The 24,911-nt window shown below is 35.9% G+C and overlaps 1 long non-coding RNA gene and 1 pseudogene across 1 annotated transcript in view; one reads left to right on the top strand and one right to left on the bottom strand.

Annotated features, from left to right (window-relative positions):
* The first annotated feature begins 878 nt into the window (after nucleotides 1-878).
* LOC141506643 (uncharacterized) overlaps nucleotides 879-24,911 on the top strand; it is a 32,852-nt gene continuing 8,819 nt past the window's right edge. The window contains exons 1-3 of the long non-coding RNA XR_012473951.1: nucleotides 879-1,182; nucleotides 15,322-15,483; nucleotides 24,355-24,447. This is a non-coding gene — a long non-coding RNA (uncharacterized LOC141506643). The remainder of the gene's footprint in view (nucleotides 1,183-15,321; nucleotides 15,484-24,354; nucleotides 24,448-24,911) is intronic.
* On the bottom strand, nucleotides 11,623-13,299 carry LOC141507151 (ralA-binding protein 1 pseudogene; annotated as a pseudogene).

Below are 24,911 nucleotides of genomic sequence, written 5' to 3'. Positions count from 1 at the left end.
TCCCCCAAAAGCCTCCAAAAGTTGCAAAATTATGACTGTTGCGAAATTTAGAGGGTCAGAATTGACAGAAAGACTGAGTGATACTATTTCCCAGTCCAAGACAACTTAGAAGATGCACAGGAAAGATCCAGGGTTTGGATAGAACCTCAGCACAGTCTGACCTCAGTGCAGCTGGACTGCAGCTCAGCCAGGCAGCAGCCAAGTCAAGCTGGAGCAAACTAGCTCCAGACTCCCAGGAACAGCCCATGGAGTGCCTGGGTCCCTGGTTATACCTGGGTCCCTGAACGAACCTGTGGTTTACAAACCTCTTGGCCCAGGGATCAGAGGAGAGAGTATGAAGGGGCCATGAGAGAACTCTGTCCCACCAGAGTGAGCGCAGACTGGATTAGCCCCAGTCATGGAGTAGCCCTGCTGTGGGAACCTGCAGAGCCACCCAAAACTTCCAGAGAGCTCAGCCCACAGAGGGTAAGGGGTGTGGGGAGACTGCAGAGGTTTCACTTCTATCACTGGGACAGGACTCTTATCATAGCTCCAGACCAGAGGAGAGGGTTTGTGGTCATCCACAGACCAGAGCACAGGCAAGATAGCAGTCAGAGCCTCCCATAAGACCATGGAGTTACTAAGGTTCTTGTGGGGTATCCCAAAAACCTCCCAAAGCTTTGAAAGTGTGGTAAATCAGTCTTGGGCTGAGGAAATGAACAAAGGAGCGCTAGTAGCTTATTGTGAGGGCTACTGAGCACTTTTCAGGGCTGCTTTCCACCTTTCATGTCTACCTGAACCACCTAAACTCTCAACTGTGGTTCTGAGAAGCTATAGCATGCATAGTGACCACACCCTAGTAAACTGTTTTGGCAGGTGGCCTAAACCAGGTTGAGGGTAACTGAGGGAATCTTCCACTGGTAGAATGTGAGGAAGAGAACAGTTTATTTCAGTTTATTTCAACGGTCATGAAGCCACTTGAAGCAGGTGCTGTGGAGTGCTTAGAGATGGGTTAGACATTGAAGACACCATACCTATAGCCATCATCAGTTGTCTTGACTGTATCTTGCTATGTTGGATCATGATGACTTTAGAAGAGCGAGTGAGGCAGATGACTTCATGTAGCTCTACCTCACTTAAATCCAGTTTACCCACCTAACAAGACATCATTCACAGCCATTCATCAAAGTCCTAAGGCGACAGGCAAGTGACAAAGCAGTAGGTACAATTATAATGAGAGCTGTAGTCACAACCCTCAAACAGGCCATAGGGTCATTTCCCAACTGAAAAAATCAGTGAGATTTGGCAGAGCCCCTGGGTTGTTGACTAGCCCTTTTAAGGATCATACTGCTCGCCTCCTGTTGTGATGTAGGGGCTGAAAAAATGCCCTACAAATTGTCTGGAGCCACCCGACTGGAGCTTTATTAATCCTTGATGGAGCTCTCCCAGTCCGTCCACCACAAACACCAATGGTCAGCATTCAGACTCCATTTCCTTCTCTGGATGTGGATGGTATTTTCTGTCATATGTCTTTTAGAATTGTCTTTCATCACTGTACTGCTGCAAAGACCGAGTCCATCATGGGTCATTATCATGTAATGTTGCTGTTAATGTACAGTGTTCTTCTGGATCTGTTCATTTCACTCAGCATCAGCTCATGGAAGTCTTTCTTGCCTTTTCTGAAGTCTGGATGCTCATGATTTCTTACATAGCAACAATACTCCATGACATTATTATGCCAAAATTTGTACAGTCATTCCTCAATTAATGGATACCTCAATATTTTTTCCACTAAAAAAAGAGGTGCTATATTTTTGTTCATGTGGGCTTTATGAAACCCTTTCTCATGATCTCTTTTAGAAAACAGATCTAATGGTGGTATTGTTAGATCAGTGGGTATGATCAGTTTTAATGCCCTTTGGCTGTAGCTCCAAATTGCCCTCCAGAAAAGTTGGATTGGTCCACAACTCCACCAACATTGCATTAGTGTCCCAATTTTCCCACATTCCCTCCAACATTTATCATTTTCTTTTGTTTGTAATATTGTCCAATCTTATAGGTGTGAGATAGTACCTCAGAGCTGTTTTAATTTACATTTCTCTAATCAGTGTTTTAGAGCATTTTTCATATATCTATAGGTAGCTTGAATTTTTTCATCTGAGAACTGCCTGTTCATATCCTTGAGGATTTGTCAATTGAAGAATGACTTCTATTCTTTTTATTTGTTTGGTTATTGCAAGTTAATGGGGATAAGTGACTTGCCCAAGGTTACACAGCTATAAATATAAGTATTACTGTCTGATGCCAGATTTGAACTCAGGTATTCCTGACTCTAGGCCTGGTGCTCTATTGAGTATGCCACCTAAGCTTCCCAAAAAAGACTTCTATTCTTAAAATTTTGACTCAGTTCTCTATATAGAAATGAGAGCTTTATTAGAAATACTAGCTGTACAAATGTTTCCCAACTTATTGCATTCCTCTTACTCTTCATTGAATTGATCTCATTTGTTCAAAACCTTTTTAATATAACATAATTAAAATTATCCACTTTGCATTTTGTAATATTTTCTATCTTGTGTTTGGTCATAAACTCTACCCCTTTCCAAACATCAGACATAAACTATTCCTTAATCTCTTTACAATCTTACAGTATCAGTATCATGTTTTATCTTAACCTGGCATAGTGTGTGAGGTGTTGGTCTATACTGACTTTCTACTATTTTACAGTTTTCCCAGAAGTTTTTTCTATCCCACAATCTGGGTTCTTTGAGTTTACAAAATAGTAGATTACTATTGTCGTTACTTCTAGTTCTTCAGTACCAGTCCACTGATCCAACCATCTGTTTCTTAGGCAGTACCAAACAGTTTTGATGACTCCTGCTTTTTTTTAGAAAGATTTTATTTGAGTTTAACAATCCCCCCCCCATTCTTGCTTCCACCCCCACAGAAGGTATTCTTTTAATCTTTACATTGTTTCCATGGTATACATTGATCTGAGTTGAATGTGATGACAGAGAAATCATATCCTTAAGGAAGAAAAATAGAGTATGAGATAGTAAAATTACATAATGAGATAACAGTTTTTTTTTTTATAATTTGAAGGTAATAGTCTCTGGTCTTTGTTCAAACTCCACTCTGGATACAGATGGTATTCTCCATTGCAAGTAACCCCAAATTGTCCCTGGTTGTTGCGCTGATGGAATGAGCAAGTCCATCAAGATTGATCATCCCCCCCATGTTGCTGTTAAGGTGTACAGTGTTTTTCTGGTTCTGTTCATCTCACTCAGCATCAGTTCATGAAAATCTTTCCATGCTTCCCTGAATTCCCATCCCTCCTCGTTTCTAGTAGAACAATAGTGTTCCATGATACATATACCACAGTTTGTTAAGCCATTCCCCAATTGAAGGACATTTACTTAATTTCCAATTCTTTGCCACCTCAAATAGGGCTGCTATGAATATTTTTGTGCAAGTGATGTCTTTACCCTTATTCATATTCTCTTCAGGATTTAGACTTGTAGTGGTATTGCTGGATCAAAGGGTATGCAAATTTTTGTTGCCCTTTGGGCATAATGCCAAATTGCTCTCCAGAAAGGTTGGATGAGTTCACAGCTCCACAAACAATGTATTAGTGTCCCAGATTTCCCACATCGTTTCCAACATTGATCATTGTCCTTTCTGGTCATGGTCATAATGGCCAGTCTTGAGAGGTATGAGGTGGTATCTCAGAGGTGCTTTAATTTGCATTTCTGTAATAAGTAATGATTTGGAACAATTTTTCATATGACTATGGATTGCTTTGATTTCCTCAGGCAATTGCCTTTGCATATCCTTTGACCATTTGTCAATTGGGGAATGGCTTGTTTTTTTGAAAATTTGATTCAGTTCCCTGTACATTTTAGAAATAAGTCCTTTGTCAGAAATACTAGTTGCAAAAATTGTTTCCCAGGGTGGCTAGGTGGCACAATAGATAGAGCACCGGCCCTGGAGTCAGGAGTACCTGAGTTCAAATCCGGCCTCAGACACTTAATAATTACCTAGCTGTGTGGCCTTGGGCAAGTCACTTAATCCCATTTGCCTTGCAAAAACCTAAAAAATAATTGTTTCCCAATTTACTACATTTCTTTTGATGTTGGTTACAGTGGTTTTTGTGTATGCAAAAGCTTTTAAATTTAATGTAATCAAAATTACCTAGTTTGTTTTTAATGGTGTTCTCCATCTCTTCCTTTGTCATAAATGGCTTCCCTTTCCATAGATCTGACAGGTAAACTACTCCTTGATCTTCTAGTTTGCTTATAATATTGTTTTTTTTATGTCTAAATCCTGTATCTATTTGGATTTTATCTTGGTATAGGGTGTGAGGTGTTAGTCTAATCTCAGTTTCTTCCATACTAACTTCCAATTTTCCCAGCAGTTTTTATCGAAGAGAGAGTTTTTATCCCAATAGCTGGACTCTTTTAATTTATCAAAAAGCAGATTACTATAATCATTTTCTGCTATTGCACCTAGTCTCCACTGATCTCCGCTCTATTTCTTAGCCAGTACCAGACAATCTTGATGACTGATGCTTTATAATATAATTTTAGATCTGGTAAGGCTAAACCACCTTCTTTTGTACTTTTTTTCATTGAATCCTTGGAAATTCTTGGCTTTTTATTTCTCCATATAAATTTATTTACAAGTTTTTCTAACTCATTAAAGTAATTTTTTGGAATTTTGATTGGTAGGGCACTAAACAAGTAGTTTACTTTTGGTAGAGTTGTCATTTTTATTATATTAACTTGACCTATCCATGAACAGTTGATGTTTGCACAAGTATTTAAATCTGATTTTATTTGTGTGAGAAGTGTTTTGTAATTGTTTTAAAAAAGTTTTTGAGTCTGCCTTGGCAGGTAGACTCCCATTATTTTATTTTGTCTGAGGCTAGTTTGAATGGGATTTCTCTTTCTAGTTCTTTCTGCTGTATCTTGCTAGTCATATATAGAAATGTTGAGAATATATGAGGGTTTATTTTATATCCTGCTACTTTGCTAAAGTTGCTAATTATTTCTAGTTTTTTTCAGCATCTATTGATATGATAATATGGTTTCTGATAGCTATGTTATTATCTGATAGCTATGTTATAATTAATTATATTAACAGTTTTCCCAATATTGAACCAACTGTGCATTCCTGGGATAATAAATCCTACTTGATCATAACATATTATCCTAGTGATAACTTGTTGTAATTGTTTTGCTAAGAGTTTATTTAAGATTTTTCATTCTATATTCATCCGGGAGATAGGTCTATAATTTTCTTTCTCTCTTTTAACTCTTCCTGGTTTAGGTATCATCACCATATTGGAGTCATAGAATTAGGCAGAGTTCCATCTTCACCTGTTTTTTCAAAGAGTTTATAGAGAATTGGAACAAATTGTTCCTTAAATGTTTGATAGAATTCACTTGTGAATTTGTCTGGCCCTGGAGATTTCTTACGGAGTTCAATAATGGCTTGTTGAATTTCTTTTTCTGAGATAGCGTTATTTAGATTAATTTCTTCTTCATTTACCCTGAGCAACTTAGATTTTTGTAAATATTCTTCCATTTCACTTAGATTGTCAAATTTATTAGCATCAAGTTGTGCAAAATCATTCCACATTATTAATTTCCTCCTTATTGGTGGTGAGTTCACCTTTTTCATTTATGATACTAGCAATTTAATTTTCTTCTTTCTTTTTTTAAATCAAATTGACCAGAAGTATTTTATCAAATTGACCAGAGATGACTCCTGCTTTTTAATATTTTAGAGCTGGCTTATCTACACCACCTTCCTTTGCATTGTGTTTTCATTGGTTCCCTTGATATTTTTGCCCTTTTGTTAGAATTTTGTTCTACTTTTTTTCTAGCTCTATAAAAATGTTTTGGTAGCTTGTTATGATAATGAATAATAAAATTAATTTATAGAAGTTTCATTTTTATTATATTAACTTGGCCAACCCATGAGCAATGGACATTTATGCAAATATTTAGCTCTGACTTTGTTTTCAGAATGTTTTGCAATTGTTATATACAATTGTGGAATACACAAATGCTCCAAGGATTTTATTTTGTCTACAGTTACTTTAAAGGGAATTTCTATTTTTATCTCTTTTTCTTGGACTTTGTTGATAATATATACAAATGATGAAGATTTTATATATATATATATATATATGTATATATACATATATATATATATATATATATATATAGTTTTATTTTATAACCTGCAATTTTGCTAAAGTTGTTAATGAAGTAGTTTTTTTAGTTTATTTTCAAGGATTCTCTGAGAATTCTGAGTGGGATAATTTCTGATGAAGTTCTCTCTCTGATGAAGTATTTAGGTTAAGAAAAAACCTTGCATGTCAAGGGACCCAGGATATCCTGCTTTTGCAAGACTTGTGCTAACTGAGGCATGGACCATGAGAATCCTACTTTTTCTGGTTAACCAATTATTATTATAAATTATTATTATTATTACTATTATTATTAATTATGATTTAGGGTTTTGCAAGGCAATGGGATTAAATGGTTTTCCCAAGGCAAGCTAGGTAATTATTAAGTAATTATTCTGAGGCTGGATTTGAACTCAGGTACTCTTGACTCCTGGGATGGTGCTCTATCCACTGCACCACCTAGCCACCCCTATTTAAACAATTATGAAGGTCATCAGGATTGTAAACCAAGAAGATCTGGTAACAGGTCACCCCACCATGTCGTGAGATACATATTTTGAAAATAGTACATTTCTTTCTTTTTGTCTGTTCCTGGGGTACATTTCTGTGAATTGACTGTACCCTCTGAAATCCAATCAATGGACTAAAGGGCAAAGGGGAGGGGGGGAATTGAGGTTAAAATCTTCAAACCCAACTTGCTGTGCTTTTGAGCACTGCTCTCTAAGACATTATCTTGGTGTGTCTGTGAGATTGCCCACTCTTTTCTTGAGAAAAATAAATCAAAACTTTCCTTTACTCAGATCAGTCTGAAAATTTTCTTTAGTATATATTTTTTATCACACACAATACTATCATATCATCTGCAGATAGAAACAATTTTTGTTTACTCATTGCCTATTCTAATTCTTTCAATTTCTTTTTCTCTTATTGCTAAAGGACATTTCTGTAACAACCTGGAATAATGGTATTGATCATGGGTATCCTTGTTTCACTCCTGATCTTACTGAGATTGCTTCTAGCTCATTTGAATTACATATAATGCTTGCTGATGGTTTCAGTTAAATACTATTTATGATTTTAAGGAAAACTTTTATTTCTATGTTCTCTAGTGTTTTAATAGGAATGGACACTGTATTTTGTCAAAGGCTTTTTCAGCAACTATTGAGATTCATTTTTATTTTTATTTTATTAGTAGTTTATTTTTATAATCATGTTTTAATCCTGAGTTGTGAGTAATGCTGCCCAAGGCCTTGGGTCCTCCTCACTATTATTTCTGAAATTTGTTCAGGGTTCATCAACAGAAACATCTAAACACAGTTCAGGCCCTTATCCACACTGAATCAAAGAATGTCCCTCCAGTATCTCCTCTCCTTATCTGCTTTACTCCTCCTCCTCACCCACATCCACAGTCGGTTATCACTTTTGGTCACATCAAATTTTGTCTATTTGAGGCAGGAATGCTCAAGGTCTTCTCTCTCTCTCTCTCTCTCTCTCTCTCTCTCTCTCTCTCTCTCCCTCCCTCCCTCCCCCTTCTCTCTTTCTTTCTCTTTTTTCTCTTCCTTTCTTTCTCTTCTTTCTTTTTCTCTCCCTCCCTCCCTTTCTTTTCTCATCCTCCACTCAAGCTGTGTGCTCTTCCTTAGATGAAAGTGGTGAAGTGAACATTCTTGAGATGAAGTCTCTAGAGGCTTAGTCTGCTTCCTGACAGAGCTGCTCCAGATCCTGCTATTTGTTGATTCAGTGGATTCTTCCTGTACCCGTCTTCTTCCAGAATGAAGGACAACCATCATCATCCATCATCATCATCATCATCATCATTTCACTCAGGCCAAACTTCAGCCCCTGGAGACTGTCTATTCAGAGGTCCTCTCAAGTCATCTTAGGAAGACAGCTGTTTTAACCCTTTACTTTTGCTGCTCTAAGTTCATTTCCTGGAAATTTTCATCCTGTTTGTGGAGAAACATTGAAGAGCTTAAAAATTTCCAACCTACTCTTCCATGTTTCCAGAATGATCTGGTTTACTTGGATGATGTTAAAAGAATCAAACAAGACCATCTATTCTCAGATTATCCAAGTATCATTAGGAAAAAATTGCAAAACAAAACTGGAACCAACTTGAATGTCCACCAATAGGGAAATTGTATAATATTGTGTTATGTATTTATGTTATGGGACACTTTAACACCATGAAGATTAACAAATGGGAGAAATAGAAAGAAATCTGGAAAGTAAAGGGAGAAAAATGAACTAAAAGAGTGGAATACACACTGTAACTACATAAGAAGATAAAAGTGAATGAGAATGAATATACAAAGAATGTTGGTGGGAACTTTCAGGCTATGAAGAGAAAGCTATACTATTTAATACATTAAAATTCATTTATTTAAATGTAAACTGTGATGAAGCAAGTTTCTTTTTAAAATACTGAAACAAGCACTTCATCTCCTAATAATTAATCCTATTCAAAATGCACTTTAAATTTTGCTCAGCTCTAGATTTAAAGCTCTAAAATTAAATTCTAGAATTTAAAAACGTTATTGTTCTCCAAACTCCATGTAATCTTTCAGTCCTCCACACATTGGCAGTATAAGGATGAATAATATCCAAAAGAAGTGGAAGAGAAATTAAGATTTCCTTTGTTTCTTTTGTTTTTTTTTTTGCAAGGCAAACGGGGTTAAGTGGCTTGCCTAAGGCCACACAGGTAATTAGTAAGTGTCTGAGATGGAATTTAAACCCAGGTACTCCTGACTCCAGGGCCGGTGCTTTATCCACTGAGCCACCTAGCTGCCCCAAGATTTCCTTTGAAAAGTGAGTTTAATTACTTCTTCATTGTGACTTTTCTTTGTCATTAAAATAAAGTTATTTATAATCAAGGGTTAGCCATGATATTGATATTTCTTTTAGGGCAAAAACAAATAAGGGCAGCTGGACTGCACAGTGGAGAGAATATATGATCTGGAGTGGAAGATTAATCTGCTCTCAAACCCTGTGTGATTCTGGGCAAGTCATTTAACCCTGTTGGCCTCATTTTCCTTATCTGTAAAATGACATGAGAAAGACATGACAAACCACTAAAGTATTTCTCTTTTAAGAAAACCACAATGGGGGTTATGAAGAGTTGAGCATGACACATACATACAAACCCCCAAAAGAAATAGGATTTCCTTTTGTTTACTTGGATGGCTCAATTGCTTTCTCAAGTTTGAATGACCAAAGGTGACTGCAAATAGGTTCACTAAGTACTAAATGGAAACAACTCAATTTCCTAAAGGAATTGCAGAAGAGGGGGTAAGGTGAGGGGCAAAAGAATAAAAAGGGATGCCAAGCTGCCTTTGGTTATGGACATTTATGATTTTCTGCTTTACATTGTGTTCAGGAGCAGGGGTAAGGGATGCTGGGTATACTAGGTATTTGACATAGTCCTTAGGTAAGCAGTTCTTAATCCTCCCCCCACCCCCATACCTATTTGGTAATATGATAAATCCAAGGACTCAGTCAAATAATATTTTAAAATGCATTTTATAAAATACATGAAATTACAAACAAAAAAGTTATTAAAATATTTTTAAAATAACAAGCTAATTGGTTGTAACACTACTCTATCCCATTAAGAACATATATAATTTGTCAGTATAATACTGTTTGGTGATAGTATGTATATAATATACACACATGCATAAATATGTGAGGCCTAATGCCCCTTCTTGATAAGTGCTTTAATTCCTGGAATATAAATAAGCAGTATATTTATCTATGTATATCTTTCTATATGAGTGAGATGGCTGGTTGTTGCATTAGATAGAATGCCAGACTAGGAATCAGGATGGATGATTAATCTTTCTGATTTCAAATTTCGTCCTAGACACTTAGTAACTTGACTAGGTTCAAGCATCTAAGTCCTGTTTGTCTCAATTTCTTCATTTCTATAATGAGCTGGAGAACACAATGACAAAACTTCTGGTACCTTTGTAAAAAAAACTCAATGGGGTCAAAGAATCACGCATGACTGAATAGAACTCAACAACAAAAATATATTTCTCAATCTACCTATTATTCTATAGACCTATGAATCTGTGTGTCCATTCTCTCATTTACTCTCTCCTTTACCTCTGTCTGAAACTTGCATACTACTATCCATTACATCCTTCTTTTCCTTCAAAGGAGAAACTCAGATGCTACCTTGTCAATGAAGCCTTCTCTGAGTCCTCTATCACCATCAAATCATCTCTGTTCTTTACTCTTCTTTATCTAGATCTAGATCTTCACACATGTATAGCTATCATAACCCCTTGAAGATTTTTGATAACCTCGAGAGAAGAGACGGTGTGTCAATTCTTATTTCTAGCAAATCAAGTCTAGCAAAATATCCTTTACACAATAGGCACTTACTAAATATTTATTGACTTGGATTTGAAACAATGAGACTGGAAGATAGAGAATGAAGAAACAAAAGCAAAAAAAAGAGTATGGTGTTGTCTGAAATGACAACCATTATCTCAGGTTCCATTCCATGTATCTTTAGAGGGTCTGCTTATTGTGTCTGTAAAGAATTGATCTTCTGACTAATATTTAGCATTGACTACCAGTTGTAGGCAACTGAGAAGTACAATCAATTTCATTGTTTCTTGGCCTTCATTATGGAAGAGGACCAAAAGGGGATCACTATGTTAAAGGCTAGTTACAGTGTATCCAACTGAGGCTGAGCAGCAATGTGAACTGACTGTGTTGTTTTTTTTTTTTTTCCCACATGGCTGCTGAATTTATTTGCTTGGCTTAATGGTACTGGCACAAAATAAAGTTAGCCAGTATTAAGAGAATGGAAATATTGATTAAAAACAAAATCATAACAGCTTGATAGAAATTAGTGTTTACACAAACAAAAAGAGTAAGTTTAAATATTTTTGCCATCAAATAGAAAATGAATAGATAGTACTAAGAAGGCTTTATACATTTACATTCATCACCTGACCATATTTTAGTCACCATCGTATCTTCGCTCCAGATTTTAAAAAAATACTGCTGTTTTTCTATAACATATCAAAGCTTTTTTTTGTACAAAATCAAATAATGGACAATTCACAACAGTGTAACAGTAGAGGATACAACCACATCCAAGAGGTGCTGAAAATAAATACTCAAAATTCTTGGGGTTCATTTTCATTGTCATTCGCTGAATATTTGACAAATTTCATGGATGTCTTTAACTTTAAAGAATAATGTCTTAAACAGAAAATGGTCTAAGAAGGGAGGTATTAGGAAAATATCACTGCTTTTAGATATAAACCTCAATGAATCAATAAAGGAAAAGAATAGCATAGCAATTATTGTAAAGTAATGGTTTTCTATTGCTGAATCCTATCAAATGGGAGGCTATAAATCAGGCTCACTTGAAAGATAATAAGATTTCGTTCAAGAGAGCATATGGCTTAACCAGGCAAAGACGTTACATTCTAATTTCCACTCTGAGACGTTCTCTCTTCTTTTTCTAAAGCAATCTGTCTCTGGAGGAGCTGTTCTATGGCTAGAAGCTCTTCCTGTTCAGTTAAAAATCTCATTTTCCTGGGCAAGTAGAATATTTATAACTTCTTCATTTTCATTCATTTCTTCTTTGGAAATATCCTCTTTTGAAAGGCTAGCAATCTTTTGAGCAATCTTGGTTTCACATTCTTTTCTTTTTCCTTCTCTGAATTTTTTTTTTTGAGGGCTGTTAGAATTCTTTGTACCTCTCATAACCTTTCTTCCTTGGATAAATCTTTTATTCCTTCCTGTAAATCTCGGTGTAGACAATTCAAAAGAAATTCCTGTGTTCTGATTTCCTCCTTGACGCTTTCCTGTGTTTCTGGTAGCATTGGCATAGTGGCCATGTTAGACCATCGAAGGGGTTTAGTCACCTGTTTTAGGACTATACTTCCAAAGAGCTCTTGCACATGTGCAAAAAACACATACAGGACATGATTATCTGAACGGTAGGGCTGAGGACTATAGAAATATTCTGTATGTTCATTTTTGTTTCCAACTCCCTCGATATAACATGGTCCATGTGCACAATCAGCCAGGAAATCAGAAGATAGTTACATTCTGGCAACTCTTTCAGCAAGCGCTGGAATTCTTGTACTTTCTCACTCTCAGTGTTCCTCCCATAAGCCTCTTCAAATCCGGGCAAAAGCTCTTTGGTAAGCAAGTTTTCAGGAAGGTCTCCCAAATACTGCTTCAGCAAACTGGCTACTATATTAGGTTCATATTCTTCCAAGTTTGGAGATTCTTCTCTGTCATAGGCTGCTTTTAGCTCATCCACTTTTGATTTTATTCCTGAAACTCTGTAGATGCCTTCATATTTCATGCCATACTTCTCTACATAATCTATACATTCACGAAAAACTGCTGGCAAGCAGATGCCATCATACATCATGGTCCTCTCTGCTGCTTCGGCCACAGGTATCCCCAAAATGGGTCTGAGACTTGGAATATCAACCTGAGGCATTTCTGGCTCCTGGATTGGCTTTTTCTTTTTCTTTTTTTCCTTCCACTGTTTAACAGCAGCTGCTATCAAGTCTTTTGACTTCTTCTCTTTGTTTTTCTTCCTTGTGCTTTTCTTCATGTTTTTCTTCTTTGGGTTTCTCCTTTACTTTAAAAATCCTTTTCCTTCCTTTTAGAAAAACCTGGCTTCTTAAAGACATGTATTCCCTTGGATCTCTTTGTTTTGGAAGGACTTTCTGCTTCATCTCCTGAGCTATCCTCCTGAAAAGCAGCATAGCCTTCGGTCCTTTTTTCCTTTTTCTTTTCATGTTCCTTTTCATCATCAGATACTATATCTGGAGGTTCATGTAAGCTGTCATGGTGTGTGGGGGGGTGATGGTTCACCAGTCCTGTATAATCCAGGGAATTTAGTAGGGCTGATTTCTTCAGAGCTGGGAGTTCGAGTAAGAGCACTACCATGCTCCACCCTACGGTGCTCGCTGGGGCTGCTGGTAGGAGGCAGGAAGCATTCAGTCATTTTGACTCCTTGATAAGAGAAATTCTTCTCTGTTACCTATCCATTACACGTCCTGACAGGATGATGGACGCAAGATGCAGAGTGAGACATACAGTTTTGGAAGTGGCCAATGTGGGAATTTGTCTTGCTTGACTTAGCATACTTGATACAAAGGTCTCCCCCCCCGCCCCCCCCGCCCCCCCCCCCCCCGCCCCAGGTTTGGGAGGAGGGTATAAGAAAAGAAAATAGGATTGTATTCTTCTCCCCTTCCTCCTGCTCCTCCGGCTGCGGCTGCTCCCGCTCGAGCTCGCGCTTACACCGCCACTGCTGCCTCCTTAGCCGCACCAGGGGCGAGCCCTGGGGAATCGAACTGACAGTGTTTCAATCACAGCTGGGGCAGAAATAGTCCATTATAAACATCTGGGGTAGTTCTCTAAACATGCAAATATCATGTTTCCTTTGAACTGCTTCAATTCAATTCTTCATTGCACCCTCACTGATGATGATGGTGGTCATGTACATCCCTGGAAATTATACTGACAAGGTAAGTGAACTTATCTACAGTATTTAACACCTTTGCTGCAACCAATAATTCCATATATGGATGATGTGGTGCTGGTTGATGGAGCACCTTTGTTTTCTTGGTGTTAATTCTTAGGTCAAAATTAGCACAAGCATAGGAGCATCAAACAATTCTGTGTTGCACCTCAACCTCACAATCATCGGCAGAAAGAAAATCATGAACATTGCCCCCACTTTGGTCTTGGCTTGCAGTCTTTCTTTTCAAGTTGAAGAATTTACCTGCAGTATAGTAGCTGATGTGGAAGATGTTATTGTTCTCAATGAAAGATAACATGGCTGTAAACATCTTAGTCAAAAGCATGGTAGCAAGAACTGAGTCATAATTATACTCCATTGATGTCTGGGAAATCTCAAGAGCATCATCATCCATCATTCAGAACCCAGGCAAGCATGAAATTGGCATACAAATACTGATGATCTTCTGGGTTCAGCAAAATTTTGACATAATTTTCTTTAAATCCTGTTGACTAACAGCAGCAAAGGCCTTGGTCAGATCTAGAAATATTGTATATGGAACTCTGTTATCAGGCAATGAATACCATATCAACTTTTGCTGCTTTCTTTCTGAAGCCACATTGGTTCTCAGGTAGGTGACCATATTCTAGGTGAATGACCAGTCTATTAAAGAGGATATGGTATAGTGGGTAAGGAATTTGGTCTGGAATAAAAATTATGTTAAGGATAAACCAAAAGAATAATTACAATACATAAAGATACGTACATATTGATTTTTTTTACAAAGTTATTAGCCTTTGAATTACCAAGAGGCAGATAGGTGGAACAGTGGAAGGAGTGCTGCTGGTCTTAGAGATTGAAAGATGCTGAGACTGAACCCTGTTTCAGATACTTACCTGCTGTGTAAACTTGGACAAGCCACTTAAACCTCTCTCTGTCTCAATTTTATCATCTATAAAATGAGATAATAGCACCTACTTCAAAAAACTGGTTGTTGAAATCAAATGTCATAATATGAAAAGTACATTGCAAACCTTAAGATACTCTATATATCTTAGTCTTATTAGTTGTAGAGATGCTCAAAGCTAACATTGTAATTATAATTCACATTTATTTAGGATCTAATCGATTGCAGTGTATCTTAAGTTTGGGTGCATGTCTCATGTAGTATTTTATGTGGAATGAAAACCCAAGACAGAAGTCTAAGCTTTGGAGTACCAGGCAGTAGAAATAGAGAATGAGTCATATCGTAAAGATTTAGAAAACTACTGGTTTTTACTGCAATTTAAATGATTTACTATTTTCCTTTCTCATGTTATTCTGACTTCTCAGTGACACTCCATAACCTAAAACACTCTCTTTTAATGAAGATCAAGGAAAACTGATACTATTGGGTGCTTCATTTCACCACACAACTATTAATGCACCATCACACCTTGCTTAAGCTCTTACCCTTTCTCTATTTCTGTCTGACTCTGGCTCTCTTTCCCTTGCTGAAAATGCAGTGGGTACTTACAGGCTGATTACTGAACTATCATGGAAAAGTTAATCTAGATCTCTGTGTATCTGAAAGATTCTTTGAATGTTGCATTTGTCAGAGTTGCTAAGTCATTCAATATTATTTTTCTTTACATTATAGACCACTGAACTAAAGGCTGCATCATTCATATCTCAGTATTGCCTTTAAACATTTATGACTCAAGCAATCTCAAAAGTATTACAGCTCACTGTATTCAAGCCATACAAAGGAGCATATATTTGTGGTGACTCAAACTCCCCAGCAGACTGCTTCACAGGAGAGGTAGGTTGATGAGCTGATTGAAACTAGGGGCCCTTTATAGGGCAAGAAGTACTATGTTTCTAATAGCTTATAGTACTTTTGAATTTCATGGAGTAGTCAAAAGACCATGAATGTGGATATTAATGTAAGATAATGATTTGCTTGACTTGGTCATAAGTTTACCTAAGTGCAGCAATGAAGGGAAATGTTGCTCTAGTCTCTCCTATATCTTGCCCAAGGTCACAAAGCTAAGTATTAATTGTCTGAGGTCAAATTTGAACCCAAATGTTCCTGACTCCAGTGTTTGTGCTGTAGTCACTGTCCCGCCTCCTATGATTTTTGGTTTAGACTCTGGGTCCACATTTTAGTGGTGCCACTTTCTCATTGTCTGACTTCTTTGGTATGTCTAAATGAGGTGGTGTAACCAGGTGCTATGGTTTACTCAAAGGTGTACTTTTTTATTCTAGTGGAGCATTTTGAGAGGGTCAGGTTTTTGGCCCCCAGTCCTGGGTTATCAGAATTCCATCATTTCCAACTCAAGGACCTGGGACAGAAATTGTTAGGAAAAAAAAGATGATGTTCAATGTTTCTGTGTGTTTTTCAGTTGATAGGGGACATAGAGCAGTCTCTGCTCCAGGGGGTCCTTCCATAGTGGAGGGAAGGATTTAAAGTATATGGGTGTGTCCCCCTTTGTTAAGTAGATCGTTTAGATAAAGACACCAAAGGAAAAAGGTAAACAGTTAAGTCAAATTCAAGTCCATTGTTCTGGAACCCTCTGGTGCAATCCAGTGGTTTCCTGGTGTTCTCAGAGCAGATCTTCTCCAGCTCTGGGTACTGGTAGAGATTTAAATAATAATTGGTATGAACACAAATTTAAATTTAGCTTTGCCAAATATGATATCAGATAATCAAGTAAGCTCAAACCTCATGCCTCCATTATTAACCAAGACAATTTTGATATTAACCAAATAACAGAGTAGCAGATGTGAGAGCTAAATACTTTATTAGTTGTTTAGAATCTGGATGATTCCTCAGATTCTAAAGAATGTTTTGTTTTGTTTTGTTTTGTTTTGTTTTGTTTTTCTTCCTCTTGATGGGGACAGCATTGTCCATAGAGTCTAATAGGGTTGTCCTTGATCTCTGAACTGCTAAGAGGAACTGCATCCATCAGGATTGATCATCTCATAATGTTATTGTTGATGTGTATATTGTTCTCTTGATTCTGCTACCTTAACTAAGCATCAGATTCTGTCATTCCTTCCAGGCTTCTCTAGAGTCTTGACTATTTTTGCTTTCTTATAGAATAATAGTTTTCCATAACGTTTGTATACCAGAACTTGTTTAACCATTCCCCAATTGATGGGCATCCCCTCAAATTCCAATTCTTTGCCAGTATGAAAAGAGTTGCTATGAATATCTTAGAATCTATGGAACTTTCCCCATTTTTTCATGATTTCTTCTGGATTAAGGCCTAGAATAGGAATTTCTGGGTCAAAGGGTATGAGCAGTTTTATTGCTTTATGCGTGTAGTTCCAAATTGCTCTCCAGAAAAGTTGGATCACGTCACAACTCCACCAGCAATGAATTAATGTCCAACATTGATCATTTTCCCCTTTTCTCAGCTTGGTTATTGGGTGTGAACTGACACCTCAGAGTTGTTTTAATTTTCATTTCTCTAATAATAATTTGGAGCATTTTTCATATGTTTATATATATAGCTTTAATTTCTTCATTTGAAATGTCTGTTCATATCCTTTGACCATTTTTTCAATTGGGGAATGACTTATAACCTTATAAATTTTTTTTTTTTTTAGGTTTTTGCAAGGCAAATGGGGTTAAGTTGCTTGCCCAAGGCCACACAGCTAGGTAATTATTAAGTGTCTGAGACCAGATTTGAACCCAGGTACTCCTGACTCCAAGGCTGGTGCTTTATCCACCACCTAGCTGCCCCTACATTATAAATTTGATAGAGAGATTGAGACCTTTATCAGAACTTTTGTTTGTGAAGATTGTTTCTCAACTTTTTGCATTCCTTCCAATTCTGGCAGCATCGATTTTATTAGTGAAAAACATTTTTGATTTAATATAGTCAAAATCATTTATTTTGCAGTTTAAAATGCACTCTATTTCTTTTGTGGTCATAAATTTGTTCCCTTTCCATAGATCTGAATCCATAGAATTGAACTAAAGTAACTCCCAACTATGTCTTTAATTCCCTCCTCTTTGGTGGTTAGTATACACTTTTCATTTTTGATACTTGGAAATATGGATTGTCTTTTTTTTTTAATCAGATTAACAACTTTTAAACAAATTATCTACTTTATTGGCTTTTTCATAAAACCAACTCTTAGGTTTATATGAGATCAATGGTTTTCTTGCTTTCAATTTTATTAATCTTTCCCTTTATTTTCAGAATTTCTAATTTACTATTTAATTGGGCATCTTTAATTTGTTTATTATATAGCTTTTAAAAAAACATTAAAAAGTGATAATACAACAGTATCGTACTAGTTATAGTGATATATTTCACAAGCATTATTCAGAGAAAAAATGTAGGACCTGTTGTGATTAAAATATATTTATACTAATTACTTTGTTTTTACTGTTTTCCCAGGGCCAGAGCCTGCCTGTGAAAAGGCTCTCTAGAAACTGAATCATTATTAAGTTCATTTTACTCTTGTATTAATCAATATAAAAATCATACTTCTTGGCAGTTTGCATACATTTTTTTTTTAAGATTTTGCAAGGCAGTGGGGTTAAGTGGCTTGCCCAAGGCCACATGGTTATGTAATTATTAAGTGTCTGAGACCAGATTTGAGCTCAGGTACTCCTGACTCCAAGGCCAGTGCTCTATCCACTGTGCCACCTAGCCACCCCTGCATACATTTCTACATATGTTCTAATTATATAGCTCAAGTCATTCTGAAAAATGAAATTCTTCAGGATTTGAATCTTATACATTTCATAAGTTCAAGCACTAACTGAATGCTTGCTAAGACCCTGGGATGATAGCAAATTACTAACCTAAGATCAGAAATTGAGCTTCTAGTGAGTTGATTGATTGATTGATGATTCTTTTTCTCTTCAAGTGCTTATTTAAGGATGGTCCATGGGCATAGCATACCTAAAGAATAAACCCCAAAAAGAATATTCAGGGTCTCCAAGGGTTTCATTAATTGCAATCGGTTAGACATGATTGTTATCAATAGCAAATGCTGACAGAAATAAAATAACTAACCGTATCTCTCTTTTTTTAAAAACAACTTAAAATTTATTTTTAAGTAGAAGACTATGGAACAGGATCAGCAAGGTAACAATTTCTTAAATGATCCTTACTAGTAATCATAACTGATAAAATTATTACACATTCACAAGAAAAGAAAATTTAGGAGCACAGCAATATCCGAACATATTATGTATCTAAAACTCAAAGCTATCACTGATAAGGTAACTCCAATTCAGTTGAATGTATTCCCTAATTACCTTAAATAATAATCTGATTTACTTCACTTAACACAGACAAGTACAGTAGAGAATGCAGGATCTTTTATGTTTGGATGCTTTGAGAATCTTTCTGTGAAAAGAAGCTCTAGGTTGAAGAGATTTTCTTTTTGTTTATACAAATACCAATTTTCCTCTTTAAATACCTATGTAAACTCTTAATCAATGACTCAATCAATGACTCAAAATCACTCCATAAATCATAATTTTCATCAGTAATAGCCAGATGAATTTAGGCAAATTTCCTTGCAATATAGCCCTTCAAAATTTTTTTTCATCCTTACAGAAATTTTTAACAGCTTACAAACAGACTGGGATACAGGAATGGGGATGTATTCCATATCAACAATATATATTTATGTATCTTCAGATGGTGGCTAAATTGTTGTATAAATTGATAAAAAGAACAAAAAGATTCATAGGGGATGTTCCCATAGGCATATATCAAATATATAATAAAGGGCCACAGAAGTTGATCCTTGACAACTTGGTCTACTCAAATTATAGTCAAGTTCTGATCTTAAATAAGTTCATCTTACATGGTGAAGAGTAAGATTCAAATATAGAAATATAGAATAAAATGAATAGAAGTCTCATAAAATTTTTAATGAAAATTTTTAATTTTTAATTTTTAATTTTTTCATGTTCCGGTTCATTCCTGTACAAAAAATTATACTTCATGAAAGACTTTCCATTTTTTGCATAAGCCAGGAAAATACTAATGTGTACCTTTACAGACCCCAAACTTGCCTCTCTAAAAATAATGAAATAACCCTCCTTCTGTTGCTATAAAATAATCAGTGAAGTCATTCCAAGGCTGGGGATGGTGGAAAGAAAAAAACACTTCAAAAATCAACAAAACAAAAAGAGACTTAATACTTAATAGCATAAATACAAAACTGCTTTTGGCCCTCCCTCCTCAGTGGTAGCTGAACACCAACAAAGTAGGGTTTCAGCAAAACAAACACTGATTCCATGACGTTGTTATCAGAAAGAGGCTCAGCATAAGCAATCTACAAAATGCCAGGCAGGGAGGTACATGGCTTGGGCTCAGGTTGTTGCTCATTCACTAGTATAGACTCAAGGAGACATAGGCTCAGCTACCTGGGTATGCTACCATAGCTGTTTGACCAGGGACAAGTCACTTGGTTTCTCTCAGCCTCTTTCCACACATATAAAACCCAGGTAAGAATACCATTATCATGGGGTGGCTAGGTGCCACAGTGGATAGAGCACTGGCCCTGGAGTCAGTAGTACCTGAGGGCCTCAGACACTTAATAATTACCTAGCTGTGTGGCCTTGGGCAAGCCACTTAACCCCATTGCCTTGCAAAACAAACCAAAACTAAACTAAAAAAACAAAACAAAACAGTATCACAACAGGGTTAGTGTTCTAATGGAGGAAGATAACATATATAAAGCTCTTGGCACACCTTAAAGTTCTACATAAATCTTAGCTCTGATTATTATCAGAGATCTTTACAGTCTCTCTTTACTTCCACAACAATTCTCATAATAGGGTAATTCTAAATCATTCCCAAAGTAAAAAAGAGGTTAAATGCCCAAATTTATTTATCATTTAACTCAGAGCTTTCTTCCCCTTATGAATTAAATTCAATTAAGCAAACATATAAGAGACATAGACTGATTGGAAAATTGAATAATAAATGAATTTGGCCATGACTGTAATGATAAAATACTATAAATTTGATATTTATGTAATTTGCAAAATTCTACTTAATGCATATCAAAGTCAACCTTAGACAGCCTAATTTACTCTAGGTTATTTTGGCCTCTGTCAATAAATAAATCCATAGTTTTGGGGCTGCAAAGTTCCAAATGTTACTGTAACAACAACTCTTATGTCATTTGCAGTGAAGGACTCTTGTGGAATCCTTTGAAAGTGTCCAAAGCATGGATTGTCTTTTCTTACTCTTCCTAAGTTGGTAATTAGCTATCATTTGGTATTCTTTTTACAAAGAGAATTCCTCAAAGAATGTCATTTTTGAAATCTAGCTTATGATGCTATTGATAAATAAGTTATTGCAATAAATTGGGTTTTAATCACAATATTCTTTCAATGACTATATAGAATGAAATCAAGAAAAAAATCTAGAAATTCATCACTTATAATAGATACTGATCTTCATTAATTTCTGGCATTAGGGGCAATGTGACATGCCTATAATAGTAAATAAACACATTTGAAATGAAATTCAGGTTCTAAAATGACAAGCAAATAAGCAATTTTGGGAAAGGATTCTACTAGTTCATTTTTCCCCAAGACAGACCCTGGAAGAAAAATTCAATTGGTAGTGACTAGGGATCACTATATATCCATAAACATTTTTATTTTCTGAACCTATATCTAGCTTGCCCTGAGAGTTGTCATTTTCCTTGGAGATTGTCTTTTGTTAGGACTGATCAAATTTCCAATTTTTAAAAAATATAAAGGAGTTGCTTGGTGAAGAGATAGCCTAAAATTGCTACTTAATATTGGAAAGGCAGAGAAGAATTGAAAAGATTGTTTCAAATTTTCATTACTAGTCTGTTATATTGTGAGGAAGTGCTTTGTTTTTATAGAAATTGGCAGCATGGTGGTAGTACTTTAGAACTGCACTGGAGACATCAAGGGAAGAGGATAGGAAAGTTGACCTTCCTAGCATTATACTGCTGGAAAAAAGGAAGTTCAGCTAAATGAAGTTTCCCTTTCTGAGTCAGGAAGTGCAGACTTCATGCTTTGCAATCACTCATATTTACTTTCCACCTGAACACTCAAAAGTTCAACTTTATCCCTCTTTCCTTTAAGCATCTAAGAAAATAATGTTGAAAAGAAGCCCATGTAGCAGTGGGAGATTTCTTAGCTGGGAGTTTAGTCAATGCAATCATACTTTTTTCATCTCAGGCAACTGTTTCAGATGTATCCCTAAGGCCTCTTTTGTGCCATGGCAATCATGCTCTTTTCAAAAATGGTACTTTATTTTTTTGAATTCTATGTAGAGACAATTTTTAGCATTCAATGTGATAAGATTTTGACAATTTGATTATGTGTGCAATCATATAATGCCATGGTAGTAAGAGATGGGAAAGAAGAAATTGGTCAGAAGGAGAAGCACACACTCAGGCACAACTCAAAGTGAAAATGTAGGCTTTGATCTGCAATCAGAGCTCATAAATTCCATATTTGGATGTGGATAATAGTATCTATCCCAAGTCCTTTGTAAATGTCTTGACTGTATTGTATTGCTTAGAAGAGATAAGTCATTCATAGTTGATTGACACACGCTGTTACTGTTACTATGTCCAGTTGTTTTCTTGGTTCTGCTTATTTTGGAATTATTTCCAGATTTTTCTGAAATATGCCTGTTTTTCATTTCTTATTCCCTTACTTTCATATACCACAATTTGATCAGCCATTACTGAACTGAAGGGCATGCTTTCAATTTCTAATTATTTCAAGCTTATCCCTTAAAAAAAATTTCTTTTAACTTGGTCTTCCTCTAGTGAATTTCATATTGTTTTCTTGAGCTGCCCTAAATGGAACAACCCAAGGAATGGTGAATTCCTACTTAAATTAAGTGGTTGAAATTCAAGGAGCTCTCTAGGTCCTCTCCTAGGACCATTAGCCACTCCTTTTTCCTGCCTTGAACAAAGAAAATGTCACATGTCAACTTGCTGATCCCTTCCTTAGACTTGATTCTGGACACTTTTGCTAACCTACCACTTTTCTACTACCTAATTTCTTCCCACATTAGAGATTCTTAAGTGTGGCAGCTCTGTCCAGAAATCTTATTAAGTCATTGTATGCAAACTTTTTGGGATGAGATGGAATGTGTTGCTCAACTGTCCAGTCAAAAGCATGCAGTGTGGAGTAGAGGATAGCAAGAGAAAAGAAAAAGAGACACAAAAACAGAGAAATGCAAATATAGCAAATGATTCTCAGATAAAATTGCCATAAAAATTCTGCATCTAATTTATAGTTGAGAAAATACAGAGATATTTTAAGAACTGAACACCAAAGTATGAATGGTTATAATGGTTCTAATTTACCTAAATGAAATAAAACAATCAAACTCATTAATGACCATCATATTTGCTTAAAATGGAATCTAATTCATCACTCTTAGAGCAAAGAATGCAATGAAGCAAGTGATTTAAATAAAGAATGTAAATCAATTAGTAGTCATAATTATTCCCACAGAGAAAACCTTATAATAATAGCATAGCTTCCTTTCATTGATTTCTTTTTCAGAGAAATGTTCACAATGGTAAAAATGAGTATAAAGGCATTTATTGATGTTTGTCTTTCTCTCACGTCCACACCTCCCTTGTTAAAAAAGAATTCTTTACTTGTTTAAAGCATGTCTTTTGCCAAAGAAGTCTGCAAAGATAAGCCTGGGATTTATCAACAGATCATAAAGTCCTCTGCTTTAGTAAGGCAGGGTAAGATTCAGAGGATAGGGTTAGAGATGTTATAGCAATAGTTCATTTAGTCCAAGTAAGTTGTGCTCAAATAAATTGTCTCAGACGTAGAAGTAGAATAAATTGATACTTTCCTTGAAGTATAAAGAGTATATCATGTTAAATTCTTTTCTCCCACATTATTGCAAATAAAAGTTCACAACTCAGAGAGTGGTTTTTGTTATTGAAATAAGTCAACAAATCTAAAAATGGGTGCTTTCTAAAATAAATCTATTTAAATTATCCTGATCCTCACTGCAAAGGTTATTCTAATTTAGTGATTTGCAAAAATGGAAGGCTACCAAGTGGATCTATAAACTGCTCCTTTGATATTTAGTGTTGTTTTTGTAACAGGAATGATGAATCTCATTGCCCCTTCATCTATAAATAAAGAGTATCAGTGTTTTGACACAAGGTATTAAATAATATAAAGTTTTTACTTTATATGACACTATAAAGCTTGGCAATTCATTAAGTCCACAAGATTCTCAAGCCTGGCCAATAGAGAACATGGACTTTCTTCCACTTATAGAAGCCACAGATTTAGCAGCCCTTAAGCACTAGTATCTAGTTCTTGCCTTCCACCAAAATTTATCATCTATTCATATGAGTAGTGTCAGTTACATTAAAAAACCCTAATACAAAAATGGTGTGAATTCTAAAACTTTTTGATATAATCTATTTGTAACTCAGATTGCATTTGCTATACTAAATAATGAGCAATTCCATAAAAAGAAAAAATATGTAGACTGTCAGGGATGCCAAGTAAGCCCAGTGGGAAAAAAACTCATCATTTGCCCCTCAGATAGCTAATGTTTTACTTGTTTAAAGCTGCAAATGGCTGTTTCATTATGTGTTATTCAAAAGTTTTATTGTTTTAAATATTCTACATGTTTCTGTATCTTCATGAATCCATTTTTTTTCTGCAAAGATACTGGAGTGATTTGCCATTTTCTTGTCCAGCTCATGTTCAGAAGAGGAACTGAGGCAATGAAGTTTAAGTGACTTGGCCAGTGTCACACTGGTAAGTAATTGTCTCAGTAATCCTATTTTCAGGGTCAGCAATTTATGTACTGTACCACCTGTTGTTCATGAAAAAAGTATGCTCATTCCTTCCATCTACCTGGAGAGCAATATTCAGGATATATCATTGCACATCAAGTTACTATATGACAAAGAAGAAATGAAAGGAGGATTTTACTACTGGCAGTTTTAGTCAGTTGGATTATGTAGTGGAAGATATCTTGGTGGTCCAGGACATAATGTATCGCTCTAAAGTGACTAAGGCTTATTTTCCTGAATTCTAATCTTCCTCAGACACTCAATAGCTGTGCTAATATAGTCAGGTCTCTTGGCTTTATTTCAGGTTCTTTCCACATCTATAAAATAGGGTAAGCATAGTATCATACCAGTTGTTGTGATAAATTAGTATGGTGGCTTCTATAAAGCTCGTAGCAAACATCAAGGTTAACTATGATTATTAAGAGA

This window comes from Macrotis lagotis, chromosome 1 (assembly GCF_037893015.1).
Source record: "Macrotis lagotis isolate mMagLag1 chromosome 1, bilby.v1.9.chrom.fasta, whole genome shotgun sequence".
Taxonomy (NCBI): Eukaryota; Metazoa; Chordata; class Mammalia; order Peramelemorphia; family Peramelidae; genus Macrotis; species Macrotis lagotis.
This window is presented reverse-complemented; position numbering and strand designations above follow the sequence as displayed.